The sequence below is a fragment of the Dermacentor albipictus genome, chromosome 7 (genome assembly GCF_038994185.2).
Source record: "Dermacentor albipictus isolate Rhodes 1998 colony chromosome 7, USDA_Dalb.pri_finalv2, whole genome shotgun sequence".
Lineage (NCBI taxonomy): Eukaryota > Metazoa > Arthropoda > Arachnida > Ixodida > Ixodidae > Dermacentor > Dermacentor albipictus.
In genome coordinates this window covers 526,222-536,015 of record NC_091827.1, presented here as the reverse complement: position 1 = coordinate 536,015, position 9,794 = coordinate 526,222, and the positions used below count along the sequence as shown (strand labels likewise).

The 9,794-nt window shown below is 45.3% G+C and overlaps 1 protein-coding gene across 4 annotated transcripts in view; it reads left to right on the top strand.

The window, feature by feature from the left end:
- LOC135918024 (uncharacterized) overlaps positions 1–9,794 on the top strand; it is a 474,504-nt gene that overhangs the window by 292,000 nt on the left and 172,710 nt on the right. The window lies entirely within an intron of this gene.

Genomic DNA, 9,794 nt, shown 5'->3' with positions numbered 1-9,794 from the left:
TGCACGTTTCTTTTTGTCCTTTCGCGTGCCGCTGATGTGTAAGTCACACTTGGTGCCCCACATTCTCAATATGGGCACGGTCTGTTTTGTGGGCATCACCATTTTGCAAGCACTTTTGCAGGCCTTTCCACCCATGCAGTGGCTATCAACTTCATACAATTCGGATCATGTAATCACGTATGTTGGTCTCCATTCACGCCACATCACGGCCGATGAAAGCCCACAAGCATAATTTGCCCATGGCTGCAGCATGAAAGGTCGAACGGGGGGCGCCAATTACGGTGTGTGTAAATTGGGAGCCATTGCCACTGTGTGGACTGTAGGAGCAGATGATTACCTCGTGAGACTGACGCCGAATGCAGCTGACCAGGCCTCCATAACCTAGAAATGTAACACGGCAACCATGACCAAGTGGGACAACATTGAAATAAGACTCTGCAATCAAATCACATCAGCATACCTATAACATAATGCATTGGCACTATACACTATACATTGGCTACGATCCACATGACAACAGTGAGCATACACGCACACGGGTCGCTTACGGCACTTTCTACCGTACGACTGCAGGCATAGTGCTTGCCTTCGTCGCACATGATGGTCTGGTAACGAGTGACAACCAGCAGCGCAAGCAGATTGAACAGTGTGTCCTACATGTTTGCACTTAAGTCGCCATTGAAAATGACCAACTTGCATTACAAAGCAATCAGGTGACGCAAGCATCTGCTGCCGCAGCCAACATAGCGACAGTACCCGACATAGCGACAGTACACGGCATAGCGAGTACCCGGCATTTCAGCGTTACGTCCTTTCCGACCTGCACATTTCTTTTTGTTCTTTCGCGTGCTGCAATGTGTAACTCGCACTTGGTGCCCCACATTCTCTAAATATGGGCATGGTTGGTTTTGTGGACATCGCCATTTTGCAGCCACTTTTGCAGGCCTTTCCACACATGTGGATATCAACTTCATACACTTAGAACCATGTAATCATGTATGAGGTCTCTGTTGATGCCAAATTATGGAAGGCCACAAGCAAGATTTGCACACAGCAGCAGCAGGAAAGGACGGAGCTTGGAGCACCAACCACGGTTTGTGTAAATTCGCGGCCTATGTCACTGTGCAGACAAAGGAGCAGTTTGCTTGCCTTGAGAGACTGTTTCCCACTGCAACTGACCAGGCTCCCACATATGAGAAATTTAGCACGGTGACTAGTACCAAGTTGGACAGCAGCGAAACCAGAATCCACAATCAATCACTTCAGTGTAGTTTGCACAAAAACACAGGCTATCGAGCAACAATAGCAATCCTGAACGAGACTAGGAATTAAATATGGAAGTAAAAAAGCTTGCATTCATGGAAGAAGCCACTCTGCCTTGCAAGCACTGAAAGCCAAAAACATTAAGAAATGTTTAATGCTACATAACGCGCGGTGCAAAGGTCAATGCAAGACACACGCCAATGCAGCATCAGCCATTTCAGGAGAGGAATTGCACATGACAACTTACACTAGAAAATACTGCTACAGATATGTTATGCTACTAGACGGTGACTGCTATTAAGTACGAGCAAAGTATTGGTTGACCTTTAATGTTTGGATGAGGAAGAGGAATGATCTCTAACAAGAATGTGAAATAAAAAAAGCTTGCATTCACTGAAAAAATAAAGTAGGATTGGCACAAATGGAATTCGACAAGGCCAGGAAGCTCATTAAGGAAGGGCAAGCTGACGGAACTCTTCTGGCCAGCGTCGTCTGTACTTGCTCAGAGGTTGCAGGTACTGTACATCTGAAGACAAAGAAATTTTGTTGTTGAGGTACCTGGCTGACTCGGCCAATATCCGTGCTGGTGGCATGATGGCAGACGCTCTTTTCACTTTTGACACAGTCGTCTGCAGACTTGATATTATTACGATATTATCGGTAGATACCCGAAAGATGAGCCGCCGTGAGAACGACGACGAAGTGGGTCTGTGCCCTTGGCGCGAGTGAATGTCGGCCTGGCGCTCTGGCTCCAGTCTAGCGTAAATAGTCTGTAAATAGCCTCTTTTGTCTGTGTCTTTCTACACGTAACATTCTGGTGGAGGTCAGCGATCCCCGTCCTCGCCACGGAACTCCGGAGTGGTCGGTACGTCGAGCTTGTCACCATGCCTCCTGGTGACGAGCCCGCCTCTGCAACGGCTTCGGCTGGTCCGACTGCTCCCGTCGTCACGATTGCCCAACATCGCGACACTGGTGTGTTCTCTGGCCTGGAGGGACAGGACGTTGAAGAATGGCTCAAGCTATATCAACATGCCAGCGCTAATAACAGGTGGGACCCAACCATTATGCTCGCCAATGTCATATTTTATCTTGGCGGCACCCCACGCGTGTGGTACCAGGCGCACGACGAAGAGATCAGCAGTTGGGACTCTTTCAAAGAAAAGCTACGGGAACTGTTCGGCGACCCCATTGGTGGCAAGGTTTCCGCGAGAAAGGCTCTTGCGTCTCGCGTTCAGACATCTACAGAGCCGTACGTTTCCTACATCTTCGACGTCTTAGCTCTATGCCGCAAAGCTGACGAAGCTATGTCTGAATCAGATAAAGTGTCACATGTCCTAAAAGGCATCGCCGACGATGCTTTCAATTTGCTTGTTTTCGGCAATGTCTCGACAATCTATGCCATCATTAAATAATGCCGTCGCCTTGAACAAGCCAAGAGCCGTCGTATTACACACCACATCACGCGGCTACCCAACACCGCTGCTACGTCGACATGTGAGGGTCGATCGCGTCAGGCCACCACCTATGACGACGTGACCCGTATTGTTCGCCGCGAGCTAGAGGCCGCCTGTTCGCCAGCTTTCTCCACGACGCCTCCCGATCCGTTAGCAACCACGATTGCCATGATTCAGGCCGTTGTCCGACAAGAATTTGAGAACATGGGTCTGAACTCCGTGTGTTCAACATCTCAACCCAGCGTTCCCCAGTTCTCCACCGGCCCTCCTCAGTCCCCGACAGTCCTTTTCCGACACATCTCGCCGCGACCCGTCCGATTGGCGTACCCCTGATGACAGACCAATCTGCTTCCACTGCTGTCGCATCGGTCACGTCGCTCGTCACTGCCGCAACCGAAGGCCTCCGCCTCCTCGGAAATACGCCGCCACTTACTACCGCACCTTTGGACCTTCTGTTCCCTATGCCATCCGCCGTGAACCCACTGACGCTGATGCTCCTGCTCCGAACATTCGCTACAGCCGCTCGCCCTCACCTCGACGCCGTCAGTCCCGTTCGCCCCAACCCCGCCGCTTCTCTTCGCCGCCTACCACCCCCCGGGCCCAGCCGGAAAACTAGGGACTGCAGCTTCTGCAGGTGAAGCTGCGTTGTCGACACTGCCCCCAAATCCTCTGCTCACGTTGAACACGAACCAAAACCTTCTTGACGTTGACGTTGATGGATATCCTGTCACGGCACTCATCGACACAGGGGCACATCTTTCTATTATGAGTGCTACCTTCCGACGACGACTGAACAAGCTCCTCACCCCAGCGTCGGCACGCGTCGTCCGCGTTCCGGATGGCGGTACTGTGCCTATCATCGGCATGTGTACGGCACGTGTTAGCATCGCCGGCCGCCACACTCCTGTCCTCTTCACCGTGATTGCTCATTGCCCCCACGACCTCATTCTCGGCCTCGATTTTCTCGCCGCGCATTCTGCTCTTATTGACTGCTCTGCCAGTACCCTTCGCCTTGAGTTACCGATTCTCGCAGAACCTTCTGACGGGCCCCAGTGCCGCCTACGCCCTACTGGCTTTATTTGCCTGCCGCCAAAATCAATAGTCTATATTGAACTCTTGTCTTCCCCACCAGTCCCTGATGGCGAGTACCGCGGCACTCCTCTGCCCGACATTCCACTACAGTATGACGTTACCGTGCCTCACAGTATACTTACTATTACTGCGAACCGCACTTTCATGCCTATCTTTAACTTTGGATTGGCGAAGCGAATTCTACCACAAGGTATTTGCCTTGCCAACGTTGTCTCGGCGACCATCACGTGGCAAATTTATCAACCGATCCTTCTTGCGAGCTTAGCAGGCCTCTCGTGCCAGCCTCGGCCGCCGATCCCAAGATACAGAAAATGGTTGCGACGGACCTGTCTTCTGCGCAGGCTGAAGACCTTTATCGAGTATTGTCGGCCTACAGAGATATTTTCGACTTCGACGATCGCCCTTTAGGCCAGACGCTCGCGGTCAAGCATCGGATTCTTACTGGCGATGCTGCTCATATTAACCGACGACCGTACTAAGTTTCTGCGTCGCAACGCCAAGTTATTCAAAGCGAAGTGAACAAAATGCTAGACAAAAACATCATTGAACCTTCTTCGAGTCCCTGGGCGTCACCTGTAGTGTTGGTTAAGAAGAAGGATGGCACGTGGCGCTTCTGTGTAGACTACCGCCATCTGAACAACATTACTAAGAAGGACGTCTACCGGCTCCCACGTATAGACGACGCTCTTGACTGCCTCCACGGTTCCAGCTACTTCTCTTCTATTGATCTTCGTTCTGGATACTGGCAGATTGCTGTTGACGATATGGACAGAGAAAAAACCGCGTTCATCATACCCGATGGTTTATACCAATTTAAAGTAATGCCGTTTGGATTATGCAACGCCCCTGCCACCTTTGAGCGTATGATGGACTCCTTGCTCCGAGGTTTCAAATGGTCCACATGTCTCTGCTACCTCGACGACGTCATCGTCTTCTCACCCACGTTCGACACTCACATTGAGCGTCTCACAGCTATACTTGATGTATTTCGAAAGGCGACCGCCGCCAAATTACTGTTCTGGGCCACCTCGTTGACGCTTCCGGAGTACAGCCTGATCCTGACAAAACTCGCGCTCTCCGAGATTTTCCGGTTCCGAAGGCAGCCGCCGACGTTCGAAGTTTTATAGGGCTATGCTCGTACTTTCGTCGTTTTATTCAAGATTTTGCGGCAATTGCTAGACCCCTCACTAATCTTTTGAAGAAAGGCGTACAATTCTCGTGGGGTACTGCAGAAGCCACCGCCTTCTCTCGTCTCGTTACTCTTCTCTCCTCACCACCCATTCTCGCCCACTTCGACCCTGATGCCCCTACAGAACTGCGTAGAGATGCCAGCGGTCATGGCGTAGGTGCTGTCTTAGCCCAGCGTCAGCGTGGCCAGGATCGCGTTATTGCTTATGCGAGCCGCCTCCTCACACCACCGGAGCGCAACTATTCCATTACGGAACGAGAATGCCTTGCTGTAGTCTGGGCGGCAGCGAAGTTCCGTCCTTACCTTTACGGTCGCCCTTTTTCCGTAGTCACTGACCATCATGCTCTCTGCTGGCTCTCATCGCTAAGAGATCCTACAGGCCGGCTTGGTCGATGGGCTTTGAGGCTACAAGAATTTTCATATTCCGTGGTGTACAAGTCTGGCCGCCTGCACCAAGACGCTGACAGCTTGTCGCGTTACCCTGTTGACGACCCTGACTCCTCCAATATTACCAGTGCTGCTTGCGTAATCTCTGTGTCGCAGCTGCTTAATTTCGCCGACGAGCAACGTCGTGACGCCTACATCAGAGTACTCCTCGACCGTTTTGAACACCCTCCGGCCGACGACACACTAGTAAGTGTTTAAGTAAGTGTTTTTTTTATTTACAGTAAGCAGCATACAAAGCTCACTGCAGGGGTAGGGGCTAAAGGCAATCAAGCCTGACAAAGGTCCCTGTCCCTCCGCAGTTCGTGGCAGCTCACACGCTTCGAGTTCAACAGAGTAAAAAAAAAAAAAAAAAGATTGCAGTACATCAGTTTCAGGAAAATGGACAACTAGCTACTTGCAAGAGTACACAAAACAAATCACATGAACAAGAGAAAAAATATACATAACATCTCTAAACAATCATACAGAAGAGGTCGCGCGCACGCCATAATATATAGCTACACAAAATAAATTCAAGAAATTTGAAAATAAGAATGCATGAGGATACGATGAAATTACATTATACATGGAAACACTCAAAATACTAATTCTTGAATGATTTAAGCATTGATCGAGGCATGAAAATTCACAGGTTAATGATTATACTGTATACATGTGGTAATTAATAAGTTCTTTGCTTGTTTTTTAAATGCAGCACTACTGCCTGTAAAGTTCAATCTATCTGCAAGAATATTCAAAACATGATGTGTCTGGTACGCAGCACTTTGTTTTCCGTAATTAGTTCTTACTTTAGGTGCTCGAATCCTTTGTTCTCGTAAACAGTAGTATAGTTTTTCGGTGCGGCTTTGTTCATATAATTTATTTTGTTGAATTACTTGGAGCAATTTAAAATAGTATAACTGATCAACCCTGAGCATGGAATGTTTTAGGAACAGTGGAGCAGTTGACAGGTCTTGTAATTTTCCCCTGTACTTTTCGAAACAGCGCAATATTTTCTTCTGCATAGTAACAAGTCTATGGTAATTTCTTTGCGATGTTGTTCCCCAGACTAATATCCCATAAGTTACCTTAGAATGAAAGAGTGCATAGTACATATTTAGTTTTAACCTTAATGGGATTAAGTGTACTGTTTTGTGAAAACTACCAACTATTCGCGCTAATGCGGTAATCAGGTGATTTACATGTGTATTCCAGTTTAATTCCTCCTGAAACCACACACCAAGAAATTTTTGTTCGCTAACGTGTGTAATACAATTTCCTTCAAATGTGACACGTATTTTACTTATAGGCTTGTTTATAGGTCGGAATATCATATAGGTTGTTTTTTTGGCATTTAAGCGTAGCTTATTTTGCCTTAACCATCCTGAAAGATGCCCTAAATAGTTATTTACACTGACTTCAAGTGATAATAAATTGTCTGATGAAAAGAAAACGTTTGTATCATCAGCGTACATAATAAGTTCAGGGGAATCAGGAATTTCTACAATATCATTTATATAAGCAAGGAACAATAGTGGCCCCAATATGGACCCTTGGGGGACTCCTTGGTTTAATTTTATCTTTTTAGACATTGTGTTATTAATTTGCATGAATTGATAGCGATCTTCAAGATAACTTTTGAAGAGTTGAAGTGCGACTCCACGCACTCCATACCTCGATAATTTCTGAATTAACAGTTGGAATTGTATGGAGTCAAATGCTTTTTGAAGATCAAGAAAGAGCCCAAGTGTGTATTTTTTCTTTTCCATATGGTCGATTATCTTATCCTTAATATATAATAGAGCTTGCTCCGTTGACTTATTTTTTTGAAACCCATATTGACTCTTTGTTATTATTTGATGTTTATCAAAAAAGGATGCAAGTCTACTGTAAATTACTCCTTCAAATATTTTTGATATTGTTGGAAGCACAGATATTGGTCGATAATTTGCTAAACTATTGATATCACCACCTTTGTGTACTGCAGTGACTTTTGCCACCTTTAACTGTTCCGGAAATACACCGGCAGTGAGGGTGAGGTTGATAATATAGGACAATACATCACATATCAATGGTGATATCAATTTCAACTCAGCAGAACCTATTTCATCAATACCTGATGCAACATTATTTTTAAGTTTTCTGATTAAGTTTTCTACTTCAACCGGATCTGTGGGAACCAAAAAGATAGAATAAGGTACAGTAGACTTATCAGCAGTTGGGGCACTTTCCGTATTTCCATCGGTTGCAACATAGGAGCCCGCGTTTATGAAGTGTTCATTCATGACATTGGCCAAACTTTCGCCGCTGAGTGTTTCGCCATTAATTGTTAGGTCTTGTGTCCTATGACAGCCTTTATTCCTGTTCGTAAGCCCATTTATAACTTCCCATAATTTTCTCTGATTGTTGTAAATTTTTTCAAATAACTTTTCATAGTAGTTCGTTTTAGCCTTCCTTATATCTGAAGTTAAAACATTTCTATATGCCTTATATTTAGTGAACGCGTCAGTCTCTCTCGAGTGGATGAAATCGTGGTACAACTTATTCTTTATTTGAATGCGCCTGCAAAGATCAGAATTTATCCAAGGCTTTCTGAATTTTGTATTTATATCACGTGAGAATTCATGAAGTGGAAATGCTGCATCATAACTAGCACGCAACAGCTTTAGGAAGGCGTTATACGCTTCATCAGGGTTATTTTGCCTATAAACAGTGCTCCAATCTAGGTTCTGAACTAAGTGAAAAAAATTTTCCCGAGTTTTGCTGTTTTTAGTTCGATGTAGAAATGTCTGGGTTTTTGGTATGCAAAGGCGAGAAGTAGATAATACCAGAAAGAAGATGGGCATATGATCACTGATGTCATACGAAAAAACCCCGGTTTTTATATTCTGCGAACTTAAATTTGAAGCACATATATCAAGCAGCGTAGCGCTTACTGGTGTAATCCTAGTAGGTGATGTTATAAAATTTGCACTTCCATATGTAAGCAAAAGCGTTTCAAATTCTTTCGCATAGGGATCATTGGAGCAGAGGTCAATATTTATATCGCCCATAATTATGCAAGGAGTATTCCAGAGCACAGTTGATGATAATACAACGTCAAGGAACTGAATAAATTTCTTTTTGTTGCCACGGGGTGGCCTATATACACCAACTACTAAATATGGCCCAATACACATAGTCATGCATTCAATATCATCAGTCATGACAGAATATTTATCAAGCAGTTCACAAGAAAGCGCAGCCTTAAAATAAATAGCAAGACCTCCACCTTTTGGTTGTTCACGACAAAGGATTTCATTTCGATAACCTGGAAGGAACGGTGCATCTTCTTTACAAGTGATCCATGTTTCTGAGAAAACCAGCACATCAAACCCAATTGATAGAGACTGTAGAAAAACAGCAATATTATCGACTTTTCTTTTTATACTTCTACAATTTATATGTAATGTCGAAAACAAGTTCTTGCTAGAGCGGAATTCGCTATTAAATTCTGCAACATCATAATACTTTCGGTTATTAAAAAGATCAGACATAATAAACCGTTTTCAATTTCGTATTTCACATTGCATGTTCAATTCCCTATTTTAGTCAGGCTTGCCTCATCCGCAATGTGTATCACTCGTGAACCTTCATCTTTGCGTGCTAGCACTTTGCCACCAGATGTCCAGACAAATTTCCAGCCAGTTTCTTTCTTTTTCTGTATTGCCGCTGCAAGCAAAGCCTTGCCCCTCTGAGTCAAATGCTCATTTACAAAAATGGGCATTTTCTTCTTATCCCCAAACACAGAGCTATCCAGCCTTTTCTTTCTACACTTCGCCAGAATATCGTCACGTTTTGGTCTTTTGACAAAACGAACGATTATCTTCTGCACGCCTGGTTTAGGAGTGTGAATCCAGTGGCGTGTGTCGATGTCAGCCGGATCAATCGTCGTGCCGACAGCTTCCCCTATCTTTGTTACAACTGCCACTGGATCATTTCCCACCGGGGCACCTTTTATCTCAAGATTGTTTAGGCGCTGATACTGCTCTAGCTCATCGCATTTTTGTGCCAGTTTCTTGTTTTCTGCTTTTAGTTCCATGTTTTGCCTGATAAGTTCTTGCATTTCAGCTCTCATATTCTTAATATCAATGGCTGCATCTTTCACCTCACTGCAAGTATCAGAGCAAAATGTTATGCTGTCTTTAATTTCCCTCATCTGAATTCTGAAATCACGTTTGAAGTTTTCAAACGCCTTTGACAGCTCTGCAAGATCTTTTATGTCAGTTGTGTCCTTCTCTGCATCTTTTCCGGCATTCTTTGCGGAGTCTTTCCCCATTAGCAAAGCAAATACACTTCACGCAAAACAAATACACTTCACGCTGTGTTCG